The 19082-nt window shown below is 45.7% G+C and overlaps 1 long non-coding RNA gene across 1 annotated transcript in view; it reads right to left on the bottom strand.

The window, feature by feature from the left end:
* Window positions 1-503: 503 nt before the first annotated feature.
* LOC139266079 (uncharacterized) overlaps window positions 504-19082 on the bottom strand; it is a 38841-nt gene continuing 20262 nt past the window's right edge. Inside the window, exons 2-3 of the long non-coding RNA XR_011593685.1 lie at window positions 6618-6712; window positions 504-519 (exon numbers count right to left, since the gene is read on the bottom strand). This is a non-coding gene — a long non-coding RNA (uncharacterized lncRNA). The remainder of the gene's footprint in view (window positions 520-6617; window positions 6713-19082) is intronic.

Here is a 19082-nt window from a genome sequence, read left to right on the forward strand (position 1 = left end):
ACTTTAAATGTCTATTGTGTAATCTCAGGGGGTAGATTTTAATTTGCTGCCCGTGTGTAAGCCTGCATTGCAGATTGGGTGGTTTCAATGGAAATGGAAATGAGGTGGTTTCTCATGAAATGAGTGGCCAATCTGCAGTGACGGTTTGCACCTGGGCAGGAAGTTAAAAATCTACCGCCAGGTCTTTCTGAGTAACGACTAAAGTTGTTCGGAGTTGCCTTTCAAAAATTCTAGCACTAGTTTGGTTAACTTAAAAATGTACCCGTTTTAAGCAGTTTCATACACCGAACTAGTGGAAACATCAATCTATCTAGAAATTAAAATATCCATTCACATTGACAAATCAGCAACATAAAGTTAATATTAAGTTAACTTGCATAACAATGAATCATTCTTGTTCCACTTTTAAGAATCACACATTGATTTAGGTTGAGACGTAAAATGCATTATTGTATACATTAGAGATTTCCCTTAGCTGAAAATCTCTTCTTGTCCAATGTTCCTTCTGTTTACAATTAACTGTTGAAAAGATACAATATCACAGCGTTAGTACAATATAGACTGAGTTTAGTTTACAAAAAGCAGTGTTTATACTTGAGAACGGATGAACTTTCTATTGAAAATATTAACTGAAACCTACACCTTTATAGTATTCATTTAGTATCTAGTGGCCGTGCTTCTATAGTTTATACAAAAATGTATAGCAAACAGTATTATTTTAATAATTTTCAGAGAGGCAGTGTCTGGTAAATGAAATAAACAATGATTCAAACAGACTGTGTCTCGTGAAGTATGATCTGAAGTGTATTGTTGGGACAAAGGAGGCACCAGCTTCGAGTACAGTATTGGCCTAATAATCACCAGCTCAGGCACAATAGGTTTAATGGAATTTTTCTGTTCTATTTCTATTTTTCTATGATATTTCTGTCAAATTATGAGTAAAGTCAAAAAGGCACTTTCTTCATCTTAATAATTAGGCTTTACTCAATGAATATGGTTCCTTTATAATAAAAGTATTCTGCTGAAAGGTTGTGGTTGTTGGGAGTTCGGGAGGAGCACCAAACAACGTGAGACCTGACCAGAGCGGGAGAGCCGGAGATCGGGAGAAGTTATCTGGAGCAGCACCAAACAGACCTGGGCAGGTAAGAAGTCAAAAGATTCAAAGTCTGATGTCACAGCCAAGCAGCTACGTGACTGGCTGGTTGGTTGGTGAGTATTTCTCAATTTCTCTTTTTTTTTAACCTTGGGCATTGGTGTAAGTTAAGAGCCGCGATTAAAAAAAGTAAACTTAGACAAGTGATATTTCTAAACTAAAAACCTCATTCATCAAATAAAACATTTAATTAAAAAAAAGTTTTTAAGTTCCTTTCTGCTTCGTATTTCATAGACTATAAAATAGAGGGTAAGAGCTGATTGCTGAGCAGCTGCTGAGTGTGTTTTGCTAAGTTTTAAAGTTTATTTCTGCTCGATAGTTCCGAGTCTATTAACTAGAGACATTGTAGGGAGCCCAGTTCCATGGAGTGCACATCCTGTGCCATGTGGGAAGTCCTGGACAATTCTCGTAGCTTGGACAACCACGTGTTCACGAGGTGTCTTCAGCTGCAGCAAAGTTAATTTGTTTTAATTGCCGGTGCTTTTAGTGTCCCCTTCCCTTTTATAGGGGGCACTGGGGAAAAATTGTGAATTTAGTGCCCAAAAAAAAAAAGGAGGGGAAAAAAAGGGCCTTGTAAATGTCTGGAGTGTCACCCAGGTCGGGTGGCACCGTTTAATGTTTTATGTTTTGCAGGTGAACTCCAAAAAGAGTTTCGGAGCTTGAGCGCTGGCTGGAGTCAATGCGTTGCATCCGTGAGACTGAGACATTTGTGGATAGCACGTTTCTAGAGGTGGTCACCCCACAGCTTAAGAGTGTGCAGGCAGAGAGGAAGTGGGTGACTACCAGACAGAGGAGGAGTACTAGGCAGGTAGGACAGGAGTCCCCCGAGTCCATCTCGATTTACAACCAGTATTCTGTTGTGAGTACTGGTGAGGGCGATGGTGCCTCTGGGGAGTGCAGCCAGAGCCAAGTCCACGACACCCGGGTGGCTCAGCTACACAGAGGGGAGGAAGAAGAATGGAAGAGCTATAGTGGAAGGGGATTCAATAGTCAGGGGAGCAGACAGGCATTTCTGCGGCCACAAACGTGACTCCGGGATGGTATGTTGCCTCCCTGGTGCCAGGGTTAAGGATGTCACCGAGCGGCTGCAGGGCATTCTGGGGGGAGAGGGTGAACAGCCAGAGGTCGTGGTCCATATCGGGATCAATGACAGGTAGAAAGAGGGATGAGGTCCTGCAGGCAGAGTTTAGAGAGCTAGGAGAGAGATTAAAAAGCAGGCCTTCAAAGGTAGTAATCTCCGGATTACTGCCGGAGCCACGAGCTAGTGAGTACAGAAATAGGAGGATAGAGCAGATGAATGCGTAGCTGGAGAGATGGTTCGGGAGGGAGAGCTTTAGATTCCTGAGGCATTGGGATCGATTCTGGGGGAGGTGGGACCTGTACAAGCCAGACGGGTTACACCTCAACAGAGCTGGGACCAGTATCCTTGTGGGAGGTTTTGCTAGTGCTGTTGGGGAGGGTTTAACGAGCTTGGCAGGGGGTTGGGAACCTGAGAATAGATTCAGTGGGGAGAGAAGTAAAGCTGGAATTGGGCAGCAGAGAAGTAGAAAGTGAATTTGGAAGACAGAAGAAACAAGGGCTGTAAAATAGACACCAGGGGAGTTTGCCAATACTAAATGGTATATACTGCAATGCAGGGAGTATAGGAAATAAGGCAGTTGAGCTGAGAGCACAGATTGACACTTGGGAGTACGATATTATAGCTATTACTGAGACATGGCTGAGGTATGGCAGCTCAACATTCCTGGTTACAGGGTTTTCAGACGGGATAGAGAGGGGGTAAAAAAGGAGGGGGGGAGTCACAGTATTGATTAAAGAAACAATTACAGCTGTGAGAAGAGATGACATGTTGGAGGGGTCATCAAATGAGGCCATATGGGATGAATTGAAGGAAAAAAAGGGGCGATCACACTACTGGGAGTATACTATAGACCCCCAAACAGTCAGAGGAAGGTAGAAGAACAAATATTTGGGCAAATTGCTGTGAAGTGCAAAAACTATAGAGCTGTAATAGTGGGGGATTTCAACTCCCCGAATATTAACTGGGAGTGGAATTCTTAAAATGCATTCAGGAGAACTTCTTTAGCCAGTATGTAACAAGCCCAACAATGGAGGGGACGTTTCTGGACTTGGTTTTGGGGAATGAAGAGGGGCAGGTGGAGAGCATTTTGGTGCTAGTGATCATAATTCAGTCAGATTTAGGGTAGTTATGGAAAAGGACAAAGGGGGATCAGGAATAAAAGTTCTCAGTTGGGGTAAAGCCAATTTTGCTGAGCTGAGATGGGATTTGGCCAAGTGGACAGGAAACAGTTACTTGATGGTAAATCAGTGTCAGAGCAGTGGGAAGCATTCAAGGAGGAGATCCTGAGGGTACAGAGCAAGTACGTTCCCTTAAAAAAGGTGGGGCTGACAAATCTAGATCCCCCTGGATATCAATGGACATACATGGTAAAAAAAACAGTCGCTTATGACAGATACCGAGAACTCAATACTGCAGAAACTCTACAGGAGTATAAGAAGCGCAGGGGTGCAATTAAAAAAGATATCAGGAAAGCAAAGAGAGAGCATGGAAGAATGTTGGCAAGTAAAATCAGGAAAAACCCAAAGGTGTTTTGTAAATACATTAAGAGTAAGAGGATAACTAGAGAAAGAGTGGGGCCTATTTGAGACCATAAAATAAATCTGAGTGTGGAGGCAGAAGATGCGGGTATGATTCTTAATGAATACTTTGCATCTGCTTTCACAAAAGAGAGGAGCATTGCACACTTTGCAATGAGGGAGGAGGAGTGTGAAATATTAGACGAGATAAATATAGTGAGAGAGGAAGTATTAAGGGGCTTAGCAGCTTTCAAAGTGGATAAATCCCCATGCCCCAGTCTGTTAAGAGAAGCAAAAGAGTAAATAACGGAGGCTCAGACCATCATTTTCCAATCCTCTCTGGCTACAGGTGTGGTGTCAGAGGACTGGAGGATTGCTAATATTGTACCTTTGTTTAAAAAGGGCGAAAGGGATAGACCAAGTAATTACAGGCCGGTCAGCGTGACCTCAGTGGTGGGAAAAGTATTGGAAAAAATCCTGAGGGACAGGATAAATCTTCATTTGGAAGACATGGTTTAATCAAGGACAGTCAGCATGCATTTGTTAAGGGAAGGCCGTGTCTGACTAACTTGATTGAATTTTTGGAGGAGGTAACCAGGAGGGTCGATGAGGGCAGTGTGTACGATGTAATGTATATGGATTTTAGCAAAGCTTTTGATAAGGTTCCACATGGCAGACTGGTCACGAAAGTAAAAGCCCAGAGGATCCAGGGCAAAGTGGCAAGTTGGATCCAAAATTGTCTCGGAGGCAGGAAGCAAAGGGTAATGGTTGATGGGTGTTTTTGTGACTGGACGGCTATATCTAGTGGGGTTCTGCAGGGCTCAGTGCTGGGTCCCTTGCTTTTTGTGGTATATATCAATGACTTGGACATAAAAGCTGCGGTTCTGATTAAGAAGTTTGCAGATGACACTAAAATCGGCTATGTGGTTGATAAGAAGAAAGCAGCGGACTGCAGGAAGATATCAATGTACTAGCCTGATGGGCAGAACAGTGGCAAATGGAATTCAATCCAGATAAGTGTGAGGTAATGCATCTGGAGAGGTCTAACAAGGCAAGGGAATACATAACAACAGAAGAACTTAAGAACAAAAGAATTAGGAACAGAAGTAGGCCATCGAGCTCCTCGAGCCTGCTCCGCTATTCAACAAGATCATGGCTGATCTGGCCGTGGACTCAGCTCCACTTACCCGCCCACTCCCCATAACCCTTAATTCCTTTATTGGTTAAAAATCTATCTATCTGTGACTTGAATGCATTCAATGAGCTAGCCTGAACTGCTTCCTTGGGCAGAAAATTCCACAGATTCACAACCCTCTGGGAGAAGAAATTCCTTCTCAACTCGGTTTTAAATTGGCTCACCCGTATTTTGAGGCTGTGCCCCCTAGTTCTAGTCTCCCCGACCAGTGGAAACAACCTCTCTGCCTCTATCTTGTCTATCCCTTTCATTATTTTAAATGTTTCTATAAGATCACCCCTCATCCTTCTGAACTCCAATGAGTAAGACCCAGTCTACTCAATCTATCATCATAAGGTAGCCCCCTCATCTCCGGGATCAGCCCAGTGAATTGTCTCTGTACCCCCTCCAAAGCTAGTATATTCTTCCTTAAGTAAGGTGACCAAAACTGCCGCAGTACTCCAGGTGCGGCCTCACCAATACCCTATACAGTTGCAGAAGGACCTCCCTGCTTTTGTACTCCATCCCTCTCGCAATGAAGGCCAACATTCCATTCGCCTTCCTGATTACCTGTTGTACCTGCAAACTAACTTTTTGGGATTCATGCACAAGGACCCCCAGGTCCCTCTGCACCGCAGCATGTTGTAATTTCTCCCCATTCAAATAATATTCCCTTTTACTGTTTTTTTTTTCCAAGGTGGATGACCTCACACTTTCCGACATTGTATTCCATCTGCCAAACCTTAGCCCATTCGCTTAACCTATCTAAATCTCTTTGCAGCCTCTCTGTGTCCTCTACACAACCCGCTTTCCCACTAATCTTTGTGTCATCTGCAAATTTTGTTACACTACACTCTGTCCCCTCTTCCAGGTCATCGATGTATATTGTATGTTCTTATGTTCTTATGTACTTATGTAAAGAGGTTATGCTTGAACTGTATAAAACACTGGTTCGGCCACAGCTTGAGTACTGTGTGCAGTTCTGGTCACCACATTACAGGAAAGATGTGTTTGCACTGGAAAGGGTGCAGAGGAGATTTACAAGAATGTTGCCTGGACTGGAGAATTTTGGCTATGAGGAAAGATTGGAGATACTGGGTCTGTTTTCTTTGGAACAGAGGAGGCTGAGGGGAGACCTGATTGTGATGTATAAAATAATGAAGGGCCTGGATTGAATGGGTAGGAAGGACCTGTTTTCCTTGGCAGAGTGGTCAACAATCAGGGGACATAGGTTTAAGGTAATTGCGGGGAGCATTAGATGAGATATGAATGTAAATTTCTTCATCCAGAGGGTGGTGGGGGTCTGGAACTCACTGCCTGAAAGGGTGGTAGAGGCAGAAACCCTCATCACATTTAAAAAATACTTGGATGTGCATTTAAAGTGCCGTAACCTACAGGCTACGGACGAAGAGCTGGAAAGTGGGATTCGGCTGGGATAGCTCTTGGTCGGCTGGTGCGGACACGATGGGCTGAAATGGCCTCTTTCCGTGCTGTAAATTTTTATGATTCTATGATCTCAGTTGTTCCCAGTATTTAGCATTGAGTTTAGGCAGAAAGCCATTCACAAAATAAGGTAAGGTAAAATATTTTTTCACAAGCGACTCAGCCATTCAGTTGTGGAAGGGTCAGTTAATAACAGAATGTACACATTTGTTGGTTATTTTCCACAACATACCATCAAACTTGACTTACTTGAAGAGTTTGCAAAACTTTCTCTCTTATTCGTTGATCAGCCAAATTCAGATGCTCACTTGTTAAAGTGCACCTTATGATAACTTTGCGTTGAGCTGCACATAATGTAAAGAAGTGATTATTGATTGAAGCAAGTTGTAGCCAGGATTGTTCATTAAATATTTTATTTCTCTGACTATGGATCTTTGTATAGATATAGAAAAGATAACCAAATGCTCAATGAAACATGATGGTAATCTGGTTACTTGACTGGTAAGTGTAAAACTGGAGATCGTGCATATAAATGTCAGCTAAAAGGAAAAGGAAACTGCACACACATGTAAGTAAATACAGAAAATGGTAAAAATACACAACGCCGATAAAGAGAAATGATAGGTTATTCCCGGTGTATAACCCTTCATAGAATCATCGAATCATGGAATGATACAGCACACAAGGAGGCCATTCGGCCCATCGTGTCTGTGCCAGTTCTTTGGTCGGGCCACCCATTGAGTCCCACTCCCCTGCTCTTTCCCCAAAGCCCTGCACATTTTCCACTTCAAGTATTTATCCAATTCCCTTCTAAATCTGCTTCCATCACCTTTCAGACAGCGCATTCCAGATTACAACAACTCGGGGTGTATATCATGTCGCCTCTGGTTCTTTTGCCAATTATCTTAAATCTGTGTCCTCTGGTTACAGACCCTTCTGCCAATGGAAACAGTTTTTCCTCATTTACTCTATCAAAACCCATCATAATTTTGAGCACCGCTATTAAATCACCCCTTAACCTTCTCTGCTCTAATGAGAACAACCCCAGCTTCTCTCGTCTCTCTACATCACTTAAGTCCCGCATCCCTGATACCATTTTAGTAAATCTCCTCTGCACTCTCTCTATGGCTTTCACATCCTTCCTAAAGGGAATTGGACACAATACTCAAGTTATTGTCAAGTTTTGTGTTTGCTATCTCTGGGGGCAGGAACATGTTTGAAGAACACTGTTTTCCAGTCCCAGAAAAAACATGTTATAACTGGTTTGTGGAACTAATGTCCTTTGAGACAAACTACCTTTCCTCATTCCATGCTTTGATAGCTTCTTATGGTCCTGGATATTAGGAGAAGTACGGAAATACACGAATAGCTGACTTGGGTATATAGTTATTGTTTGCCTGACATCTGATGCAAATCTTATTATAGGTGACCTAATTTAAACATACGTATTGTATGTAATATAAGTTATGAAACAGCAATCTCCAGCAACAGGCAATGTGTATGTGTGAATATTTGATCATTTTTGAATGCGTTAGCTGGTGTCAGGTGGTCACCATGGCTCAGTGCTCTCGCCTATGATCAACAGGTTCTGGGTTCAAGTCCCACTCCAGAGACTTGAGCAAAAAATCGAGGCCAACTCTCCAGTGCAGTGCTGAGGGAGTGCTGCACTGTCAGAGGTCCTGGCTTTCGGATGAGATGTTAAAGCGAGGTCCCATCTGCTCTCTCAGGTGGATGTAAAAGATCCCATGGCACACTTTCAAAGAAGTGCAAGGGAAATCACCCTGGTGTCCTGGCCAATATTTATCCCTCAACCTACAGCACTGACAGCGGATTGTCTGGTCATTACCACATTGCGGTTTGGGGGACCATGCTGTGTGCAAATTGGCTGCCACATTTCCCACATTACAACACTTCAAAAGTGCTTCATTGGTGTTATGTGAATGCAAGTCTTTTAATTTTATTAATGTTAATATTGGCACTTTTTGATTATTGAAGACATTTCCTTTTTATACGGTTGCAGGTTACCCAGGCTTAGGCTGTTAAGAAGCAGTTGATCTTATAATGGACAATAAGGACAATAAACAAATACTTTGTATCTGTCTTCACAGTAGAAGACACAAAAAACATTCTGGAAATAATGAGGAACCAAGGGTCGAGAGAAAATGAGGAAATCATTATAAGCAAAGACACAGGGCTAGATTTTACACCTTTTGCATGCATAACGCACACTTAACGTCCATTTTCATACTGAAATGAGCTATAATGCCCAGATTTCACTCAGTCACAAAATGGCAATTGACGTCCATTCTTCGGACACTTATCGGCGAGCATTAATTTCCCCATGTGCTTAACGCTGGGAGAAAATAAAACCGCCTGCCCACTTTATTTGGGCATAATCATCTGATTGGGCAAAACCAAAGCCCATAATATCGCCCAGCGTTCGTTTTCGCATGTAATTAATGCCGAGATTCAATAATACCAATCGGCCACTATTTTTTGTCGCAAAGATCACATTTGCTGAAACTAACACCCAGGAGATCACCCAGCTTCACTTTCACCACCTCGCACACATCTCGCCTACAATATCGCTCGCCCAAAACACCGCTCAGAAAAAGTGGAACTCTTCTGAACGAATCACAGCGATGTGGGCGCCATTTCTAAAATCGCAGGTTGCTTCATTCAAAAGGCTGCTTCAACTTCAGGGGAATTTGGATTGACTCTGGAGTTCTTCTCAGGTGAAGTGACCATCTCAACAGACATATTTTCAGACTCTGGACTATTCGGGTTTACTGTAGGTGTATTTTAATGAGGAAATTATTGCTTCTGACTGGGTGATGTGTAATGAGAAGGGACTAATTAGCAATCTTGTTGTACGAGGCCCTTTGGGGAAAAGTGACCATAATATGGTAGAATTCCTTATTAAGATGGAGAGTGACAAAGTTAATTCGGAAACTAGGGTCCTGAACTTAAGGAAAGGTAACTTTGACGGTTTGAGGTGTGAGTTGGCTAGAATTGACTGGCAGAGGATACTTAAAGGGTTGATGGTGGATAAGCAATGGCAAACATTTAAAAGATCACATGGATGAACTTCAGCAATTGTACATCCCTATCTGGAGTAAAAATAAAACTGGGAAGGTGGCTCAACGATGGCTTACTAGGGAAATTAAGGATAGTGTTAAAACCAAGGAAGAGGCATATAAATTGGCTAGAAAAAGCAACAAACTTGAGGACCGGGATAAATTTAGAATTCAACGGAGGAGGACTAAGGGTTTAATTAAGAAGGGGAAAATAGATTACGAGAGGAAGCTTGCCGGGAACATAAAAAGTGACTGCAAAAGCTTCTATAAATATGTGAAGAGAAAAAGATTAGTAAAGACAAACGTAGGTCCCTTGCAGTTGGATTCAGGTGAATTTATAATGGGGAACAAAGAAATGGCAGACCAATTGAATCAATACTTCGGTTCTGTCTTCACAAAGGAAAATACAAATAACTTTCCAAATGTACTGGAGGACTTGGGTCTAGTGAGAAGGAGGAACTGAAGGATATCCTTATTAGGTGGGAAATTGTATTAGGGAAATTGATGGGATTAAAGGCCAATAAATCCCCGGGTCCTGATAGTCTGCATCCCAGAGTACTTAAGGAAATGGCCCTAGAAATAGTGGATGCATTGGTGATCATTTTCCAACAATCTATCGACTCTGGATCAGTTCCTATGGACTGTAGGGTAGCTAATGTAATGCCACTTTTTAAAAAAGGAGGGAGAGTGAAAGCGGGTAATTGTAGACTGGTTAGCCTGACATCAGCAGTGGGGAAAATGTTGGACTCAACCATTAAGGATGAAATAGCAGCCCATTTGGAAAGCAGTGACAGGATCGGACCGAGTCAGCATGGATTTATGAAAGAGAAATCATACTTGACGAATCTTATGGAATTTTTTGAGGATGCAACTAGTCGAGTGGACAAGGGAGAACCAGTGGATGTGGTGTATTTGGACTTTGAAAAGGCTTTTGACAAGAGATTGTTGTACAAAATCAAAGTGCATGGTATTGGGGGTAATGTACTGACGTGGATAGAGAACTGGTTGGCAGACATGAAGCAGAGAGTCGGCATAAACGGGTCCTTTTCAGAATGGCAGGCAGTGACTAGTGGAGTGCCTCAGGGCCCAGTGCTGGGACCCCAGCTCTTTACAATATACATTAACAATTTGGATGAAGGAATAGAGTGTAATATCTCCAAGTTTGTGGATGACACTAAGCTGAGTGGCGGTGTGAGCTGTGAGGAGGATGCTAAGAGGCTGCAGGGTGACTTGGACAGGTTAGGTGAGTGGGCAAATACATGGCAGATGCAGTATAATATGGATAAATGTGAGGTTATCCATTTTGGGCAAAAACACGAAGGCAGAATATTATCTGAATGGCGATAGACTAGAAAAAGGGGAGGTGCAATGAGACCTGGGTGTCATGGTTCATCAGTCACTCAAAGTGGGCATGCAGGTACAGCAGGCGGTGAAGAAGGCAAATGGTATGTTGGCCTTCATAGCTAGGGGATTTGAGTATAGGAGCAGGGAGGTCTTACTGCAGTTGTACAGGGCCTTAGTGAGGCCTCACATGGAATATTGTGTTCAGTTTTGGTCTCCTAGTCTGAGGAAGGATGTTCTTGCTATTGAGAGAGTGCAGCGAAGGTTCACCAGACTGATTCCAGGGATGGCTGGGCTGTCATATGAGGAGAGACTGGACCATCTGGGCCTTTATTCACTGGTGTTTAGAAGATGAGAGGGGATCGCATAGAAACATATAATATTCTGACGGGACTGGACAGGTTAGATGCGGGAAGAATATTCTCGATGTTGGGGAAATCCAGAACCAGGGGACATAGTCTTTGGATAAGGGGTAGGCCATTTAGGACTGAGATGAGGAGAAACTTCTTCACTCAGAGAGTTGTTAACCTGTGAAATTCCCTGCTGCAGAGAGTTGTTGATGCCAGTTCATTGGATATATTCAAGAGGGAGTTAGATATGGCCCTTACGGTTAAGGGGATCAAGGGGTATGGAGAGAAAGCAGGAAAGGGGTACTGAGGGAATGATCAGCCATGATCTTATTGAATGGCGGTGCAGGCTCGAAGGGCCGAATGGCCTACTCCTGCACTTATTTTCTATGTTTCTATGTTTCTGATCAATCGCTGTTATACTTTCATTGCAATGGAGCCAGCCATTTCTTAGCTTGCATCAATTAATACGCAGATGCTGCAGAGTGCAAATGGCTCAATGTCTAATGCACATCATTATGTGCCCAATTTAAGACGTGCAAGAATGAGGAGGAGGTCCAGGCCATACACACCCCGCACTTACAGGGAGAAGAGGTCTTACCTCAACATGTCCGAGCACACCTGCCCGCAGAGACTGCGTTTCCACAAGATGGTGATTGTTATGTATGCAACACTATGTAACCAGCATTCTATCACCACCAGAGAACATATCTGTTGGAGTCCTAAGGGATCCCAGCATCCCTTGGGAGCACTGTATATAAGCAGGCCTTCCATGCTGTACCAGCACTCTGAAGTTAGAATAAAGAGACTAAGGTCACACTTACTCACGTCTACAGTACTCAGTCACATTGCTTCATTCGAGACATAACAACTGACGACGAGATTACGAACCATCACGCGAAAATGTAGAAACATAGAAAATAGGTGCAGGAGTAGGCCATTCGGCCCTTCTAGCCTGCACCGCCATTCAATGAGTTCATGGCTGAACATGCAACTTCAATACCCTATTCCTGCTTTCTCGCCATACCCCTTGATCCCCCTAGTAGTAAGGATTCATCTAACTCCTTTTTGAATATATTTAGTGAATTGGCCTCAACAACTTTCTGTGGCAGAGAATTCCACAGGTTCACCACTCTCTGGGTGAAGAAGTTTCTCCTCATCTCGGTCCTAAATGGCTTACCCCTTATCCTTAGACTGTGACCCCTGGTTCTGGACTTCCCCAACATTGGGAACATTCTTCCTGCATCTAACCTGTCTAAACCCGTCAGAATTTTAAACGTTTCTATGAGGTCCCCTCTCATTCTTCTGAACTCCAGTGAATACAAGCCCAGTTGATCCAGTCTTTCTTGATAGGTCAGTCCCGCCATCCCGGGAATCAGTCTGGTGAACCTTCGCTGCACTCCCTCAATAGCAAGAATGTCCTTCCTCAGGTTAGGAGACCAGAACTGTACACAATACTCCAGGTGTGGCCTCACCAAGGCCCTGTACAACTGTAGCAACACCTCCCTGCCCCTGTACTCAAATCCCCTCGCTATGAAGGCCAACATGCCATTTGCTTTCTTAATCGTCTGCTGTACCTGCATGCCAGCCTTCAATGACTGATGTCATTGAAGTTATTCTAACTTCAGAGTGCTGGTACAGCATGGAAGGCCTGCTTATATACAGTGCTCCCAAGGGATGCTGGGATCCCTTGGGACTCCAACAGATATGTCCTCTGGTGGCGATAGGGAACTGTTGATATCCTGGAAACATTCTCAGAAGGGGACGATTGGGAGGCCTTCGTGGAGCGACTCGACCAATACTTCGTGGCCAATGAGTTGGAAGGGAGTGTGAAAGCAGACAAACGAAGGGCGATCCTCCTCACCGTCTGCAGGGCAACAACCTATGGCCTCACGAAAAATCTTCTTGCTCCAGTGAAACCAACAACCAAATCGTATGAAGAACTGTGTTCGCTGGTCCGGGAGCACCTAAATCTGATGGCAAGGTATCGATTTTACATGTGTCAACGGTCTGAAGGCCAGGAAGTGGCAAGCTACGTTGCCGAACTAAGGCACCTTGCAGGACATTGTGAATTTGATGGATTCCTGGAGCAAATGCTAAGAAACTTTCTTGTGCTTGGCATTGGCCATGAGGTTATCCTTCGCAAACTACTGACTGTTGAAACACCGAACCTGAGCAAAGCCATAACGATAGCCCAGGCATTTATGTCCACCACCGATAACACCAAACAAATTTCACAGCATAAAGATGCTTCGGCAAGCACGGTGCACAAAGTAATGTCGTTTTCAGGCAGGAATGTATATGGCAGAACATACACACCTGCAGCTGCATGACCTCAGATGAACCAGAGTCCGCCATCAAGTGTGAATGTGAGGCAATTAACACCTTGTTGGTGCTGCGGAGGTGATCATCGAGCCCATCAATGCCGCTTCAAACACTGTGTGTGCAAAGGCTGTGGAACAATGGGACACCTCCAACGAATGTGCAGACGAGCTGCAAACCCTGCAAACCACCACGTTGTAGAGGAAGACCGATCCATGGTGGATCAAACTGAACTAGAGACTCAAACCAAGGAGACAGAAGTGTCTGGGGTACAAACCTTCCAAACCTTCACCACGAAATGTCCACCGATCATGTTAAAAGTTGAACTGAACGGAATTCCAGAATCCATGGAATTGGGCACGGGTGCGAGTCAGTCCATCATGAGCAAAAAGGCCTTCGACAGGCTGTGGTGCAACAAGGCACACAGGCCTAAGCTGAGCCCTATTCATACCAAGCTGAGAACTTATACTAAAGAGCTGATCCCTGTAATTGGCAGTGCAGCAGTAAAAGTCTCCTATGATGGAGCAGTGCACGAGCTCCCACTATGGATTGTGCCAGGAGATGGCCCCACACTGTTCGGCAGAAGCTGGCTGGGAAAAATCCGCTGGAACTGGGATGACATCCGAGTGCTTTCATCCATTGACGATGCCTCATGTGCCCAGGTTCTGAGCAAGTTTCTATCGTTGTTTGAGCTAGGCATCGGAAGTTTCTTGGGGACGAAGGTGCAGATCCACTTGGTTCCCGGTACACGACCCATTCACCACAAGGCATGGGAGGTGCCATACATGATGCAAGAGAAAGTGGAGATCGAACTGGACAGGCTGCAACGAGAGGGCATCATCACGCCGGTGGAGTTCAACGAGTGGGCCAGTCCAATTGTTCCGGTTCTCAATGGCGATGGCACGGTCAGAATTTGTGGGGACTAAAAAGTAACAATTAACCATTTTTCGCTGCAGGACCAGTACCCGCTACCTAAGGCAGACGACCTATTTTCAACGCTGGCAGGAGGAAAGACGTTCACCAAGTTGGACCTGACCTCGGCCTACATGACGCAGGAGCTGGTGGAATCTTCGAAAGGCCTCACCTGCATCAACACGCACAAAGGTCTGTTCACCTACAACAGATGCCCGTTCGGGATTCGATCGGCCGCGGCTACTTTTCAAAGGTACACGGAGAGTCTGCTAAAGTCGGTTCCGCGCACCGTGGTTATCCAGGACGACATATTGATCACATGTTGGGACACCATTGAACACTTGCAGAACCTGGAAGAGGTTCTAAATCGGCTAGATCATGTGGGACTCAGGTTGAAATGCTCGAAGTGTGTTTTCCTGGCACCAGAGGTCGAGCTCTTTGGGAGAAGAATCGCGGCAGATGGCATCAGACCCACTGACGCCAAGACGGAGGCCATCAAGAACACTCCGAGACCACAGAACGTGACGGAGCTGCGGTTGTTCCTGGGACTCCTCAATTATTTTGGTGATTTCCTACCCAGGTTAAGCACCTTGCTAGAACCTCGACACATGTTGCTACACAAGGGAGATGACTGGGTATGGGGGAAATCACAAGAGACTGCTTTTGGGAAAGCCAGAAATTTGTTATGTTCCAACAAACTACTTGTTCTGTATGATTCATGTAAAAGTTTAGTGCTAGCTTGCGATGTGTCTTCGTACGGGGTCAGGTGTGTGTTACAACAAGCTAACAAATCGGGAACATTGCAACCGGTCGCTTATGCATCCAAGAGATTGTCCAAAGCTGAACAGGCCGACAGCATGATTGAAAAAGAAGCTCTGGCATGCATTTACGGGGTAAAAAATTGCACGAATACCTGTTTGGGCTTAAGTTCGAGTTAGAAACTGACCATACGCCGCTCATATCGCTAATCTCAGAGAGCAAAGATATTAATACCAATGCCAATGCATATAACTATGTAATTCACCACAGACCAGGCACAGAGAACTGCGCTGATGCTCTCAGTCTGTTACCATTGCCCACCACCGGGGTGGAAATGGCACAGCCTGCAGACTTGCTCTTGGTAATGGATGCATTTGAAAACGAAAAGTCACCTGTTACGGCCCACCAGATCAGGACCTAGACCAGCCAGGATCCTTTACTGTCCCTTGTAAAAATCTGTGTGCTCCATGGGAGCTGGTCCAGCGTCCCATTGGAGATGCATGAAGAGATCAAGCCGTTCCAGCGGCGCAAAGACAAAATGTCCATGCAGGCGGACTGTCTTTTGTGGGGCAATTGCTTGGTTTTGCCTAAGAAAGGCAGGGAAACGTTCATACACGATCGACACAGTATTGGCCCAGGCATAGTAATGATGAAATCTATAGTCAGATCACATGTGTGGTGGCTCGGCATTGACTCAGATTTGGAGTCTTGCGTGTGCAAATGCAACACTTGCTTTCAATTGATCAATGCACCCAGGGAGGCACCGCTAGGTTTGTGGTCATGGCTCTCCAAACCGTGGTCTAGGGTTCACGCTGACTTCGCTGGCCCTTTCTAGGCAAAATGTTCTTGGTTATTGCGGATGTTTATTCAAAATGGATTGAGTGTGTAATAATGTCTGTAAGCACGTCCACTGCCACCATCGAAAACCGATGAGCCATATTTGCCATGCACGGCCTGCCTGATGTCCTTGTCAGCGACAATGGGCCGTGTCTGCCCCGTTCAAGCCCGCATCCAATGGCCATGCAGAATGGGCAGTCCAAACCATCAAGCAAAGCTTGAAATGCGTGTCGGAAGGCTCCCTGCAGACCCGTCTGTCCCGAGTCCTGCTCAGCTACCGCACTGGACCCCACTCGCTCACCTGGGCTCCCCCTGACGAACTGTTCATGAAAAGGGCACTCAAAACAAGGCTCTCTCTAGTCCACCCTGACCTCCATCATTATGTCGAGGGCAGGCGGCATCAACAAAGCAGATACTATGATCGCGCAAATTTGTCACGCGATATTGAAGTCAATGACCCTGTATTTGTACTCAACTATGGATATGGTCCCAAATGGCTTGCTGGCACAGTCATAGCCAAAGAATGGAGTAGGGTTTTTCAGGTCAAACTCGCAAATTGACTAACTTGCAGAAAGCATTTGGACCAAACCAAACTGCGATTCACAGACAGCCACGAGCAACCTGAAGAGGACACCACCAACTTTGACCCTCCGACACACACAAGTTGCAACCGACATCACGATTGACCACGAAGCTGAACTCATCCCCAGCAGCCCAACAAGGCCAGCTGCCCAGCAGCCCAGCGAAGGCCCAACCAACTTACCCGCACCTGTGTTTGTACCGAGACGATCGACTAGGGAGCGGAAAGCCCCAGATCGCCCCACCCTGTAAATAAGTGTACTGTTGACTTATGTATGCGACACTATGTAACCAGCATTCTACCGTCACCAGAGGGCGTATCTGTTGTAGTCCCAAGGGATCCCAGCATCCCTTGGGAGCACTGTATATATGCAGGCCTTTCATGCTATACCAACACTTGAGTTAGAATAAAGAGACAAAGGTCACACTTACTCACGTCTACAGTACACAGTCACATTGATCACTGTTATGTCTCGAATGAAGCAATGAAAGATGTGACTCATCAGGCCACATATGCCGCCTGCCATCAGGACATCAGTGTCGGTCGAGGTCAAGGTCACCGCGGCACTGTCTTTCTATGTGTCCGGTTCCTTTTAGGCCTCCGCGCTCGAGATTTCCCCTCTGTCTCACCCTGCCACCCATCGCTACATTAGACAGGTCACGGAGGCACTGTACGTGAGAAGGATGGATTTTATCAGCTTCCCCATGACCACGGAGGCTCAGACTGACAGGGCTGGAGCATTGTACCACATTGCTAAGTTCCCCAGGGTGCAGGGAGCAATACAGTGCACTCAGATCGCCATGCGGGCACCTTCTCAGGACCCAGAGCTTTATCGTAACAGAAAAGGATTTCACTCCCTGAAGGTCCAACTAGTTGTCGACCACAACCAGATCATAATGGCAGTGAATGCCAAATGTCCGGGCAGCTTCGATCAGGCTCACATCCTGCGTGAGAGCGCTGTCTCTGACATGTTTAAGAGTCAGCCACAAGGACAATGCTGGATGCTTGGTGATAACTGATATGGCCTAGCCACCTGGCTGATGACCCCTCTGTGTGACACCCACACCGAGGCCGAGAAGCGACACGACCAGAGCCACAGAGACACACGCAATGTGGTCCACAAAATAATAACTGTGCTTAAGCAGCGCTTTAAATGCCTGGACCACTCAGGAGGGGATCTACAACACAACCCTGAGCAAGGAGCTAAATTTGTGGTGGTGTGCTCCATGCTGCACAAACTGGCTATCAGGAGGGGCCAAGAATTGCCAGAAGGGACTGATGGTCCACCTCACGAGAGAGTGGGGCTGACGACGAGGGCCTGGATGCTGACCTAGGGCCAGACAATCAGGCTGGCTATGCAACCATGCCCACACCCCCCTCCAGTCTGCAGGAAAGGGCCCATGGTGGCAACATAGACTCTTACGTGAGGGGCTCATATCTGAACGATTTGCCTGAAAGAACATTGCTTTGAGTGACAACACTGACACACTGCTGTGTGTGTGCAGCTCAGACATCAATGGTGGGCATCACCTTGGTGCCAGTTAAAGTTTAACTTTATTGAAGTTAAGTTTTATTTAACCCTTTCATGTTAAGGAATCACCAGTGTGCAATCACCAGCTATCTGAGATATTGCACAACAAGGTTATTATGTTGAATAACATTTTTTTTATATGACCATTGGTCTGCAATCATAAGTATTATGGGCAAAAGCACCCCACCCCCGCCCACACCCCACTTTTTCGATCATTGACATCAATCAAATGGTCAACATGTCCAGCAACACAGAATACAAAGGCAAAGCAGGAGGGTGGCCCCCTCCCCCCATACATGACAACAAATTGCATTCACCCAGATGGAGATATAACACAGCCATCACCTGCGGACATGCACCTCACTTTCCTTCCCCCCCTCCCCTTCTTCTCCCCACCTCGACCCCTTCCCCTCCTCGCTCCACACCACCTGGCTGAGGAGCTCCTCAGGCGGTGCCTCATTGCGGGGGGACGAAGGCAGAGGCAGTGGTTGGACGGGTACGGGAGACGGGGGTGCCGAGGGGGGAACATTCTCTGATCCAGAAGCAGGATCTTGGTCCTGCCTCTCATCTGTTGAGTTGAGAAGGAATTTCTTCTCCCAGAGGGTTATGAATCTGTGGAATTCTCTGCCCAAAGAAGCAGTTGAGACTAGCTCATTGAATGTATTCAAGTCACAGATAGATAGATTTTTAACCAATAAGGGAATTAAGGGTTACGGGGAGCGGGCAGGTAAGTGGAGCTGAGTCCACGGCCAGATCAGCCATGATCATATTGAATGGCGGAGCAGGCTCGAGGGGCTAGATGGCCTACTCCTGTTCCTAATTCTTATGTTCTTATGTTCTGTCATTTGCAGTGGTGGTGCGGAACCTAGGGGTGAAGTGTCGTGCTCTGGGACCACTGGGAGGCCTGTGTCAGCAGTGTTCCTGGCTACACCGCAGAACGTACTCAGTCATGGTGGCCAGCTGTCGGGATATGCCCCCCAATGCATCGAGGATCTGGTCACCAATGTC

This window comes from Pristiophorus japonicus, chromosome 6 (genome assembly GCF_044704955.1).
Source record: "Pristiophorus japonicus isolate sPriJap1 chromosome 6, sPriJap1.hap1, whole genome shotgun sequence".
Taxonomy (NCBI): domain Eukaryota; kingdom Metazoa; phylum Chordata; class Chondrichthyes; family Pristiophoridae; genus Pristiophorus; species Pristiophorus japonicus.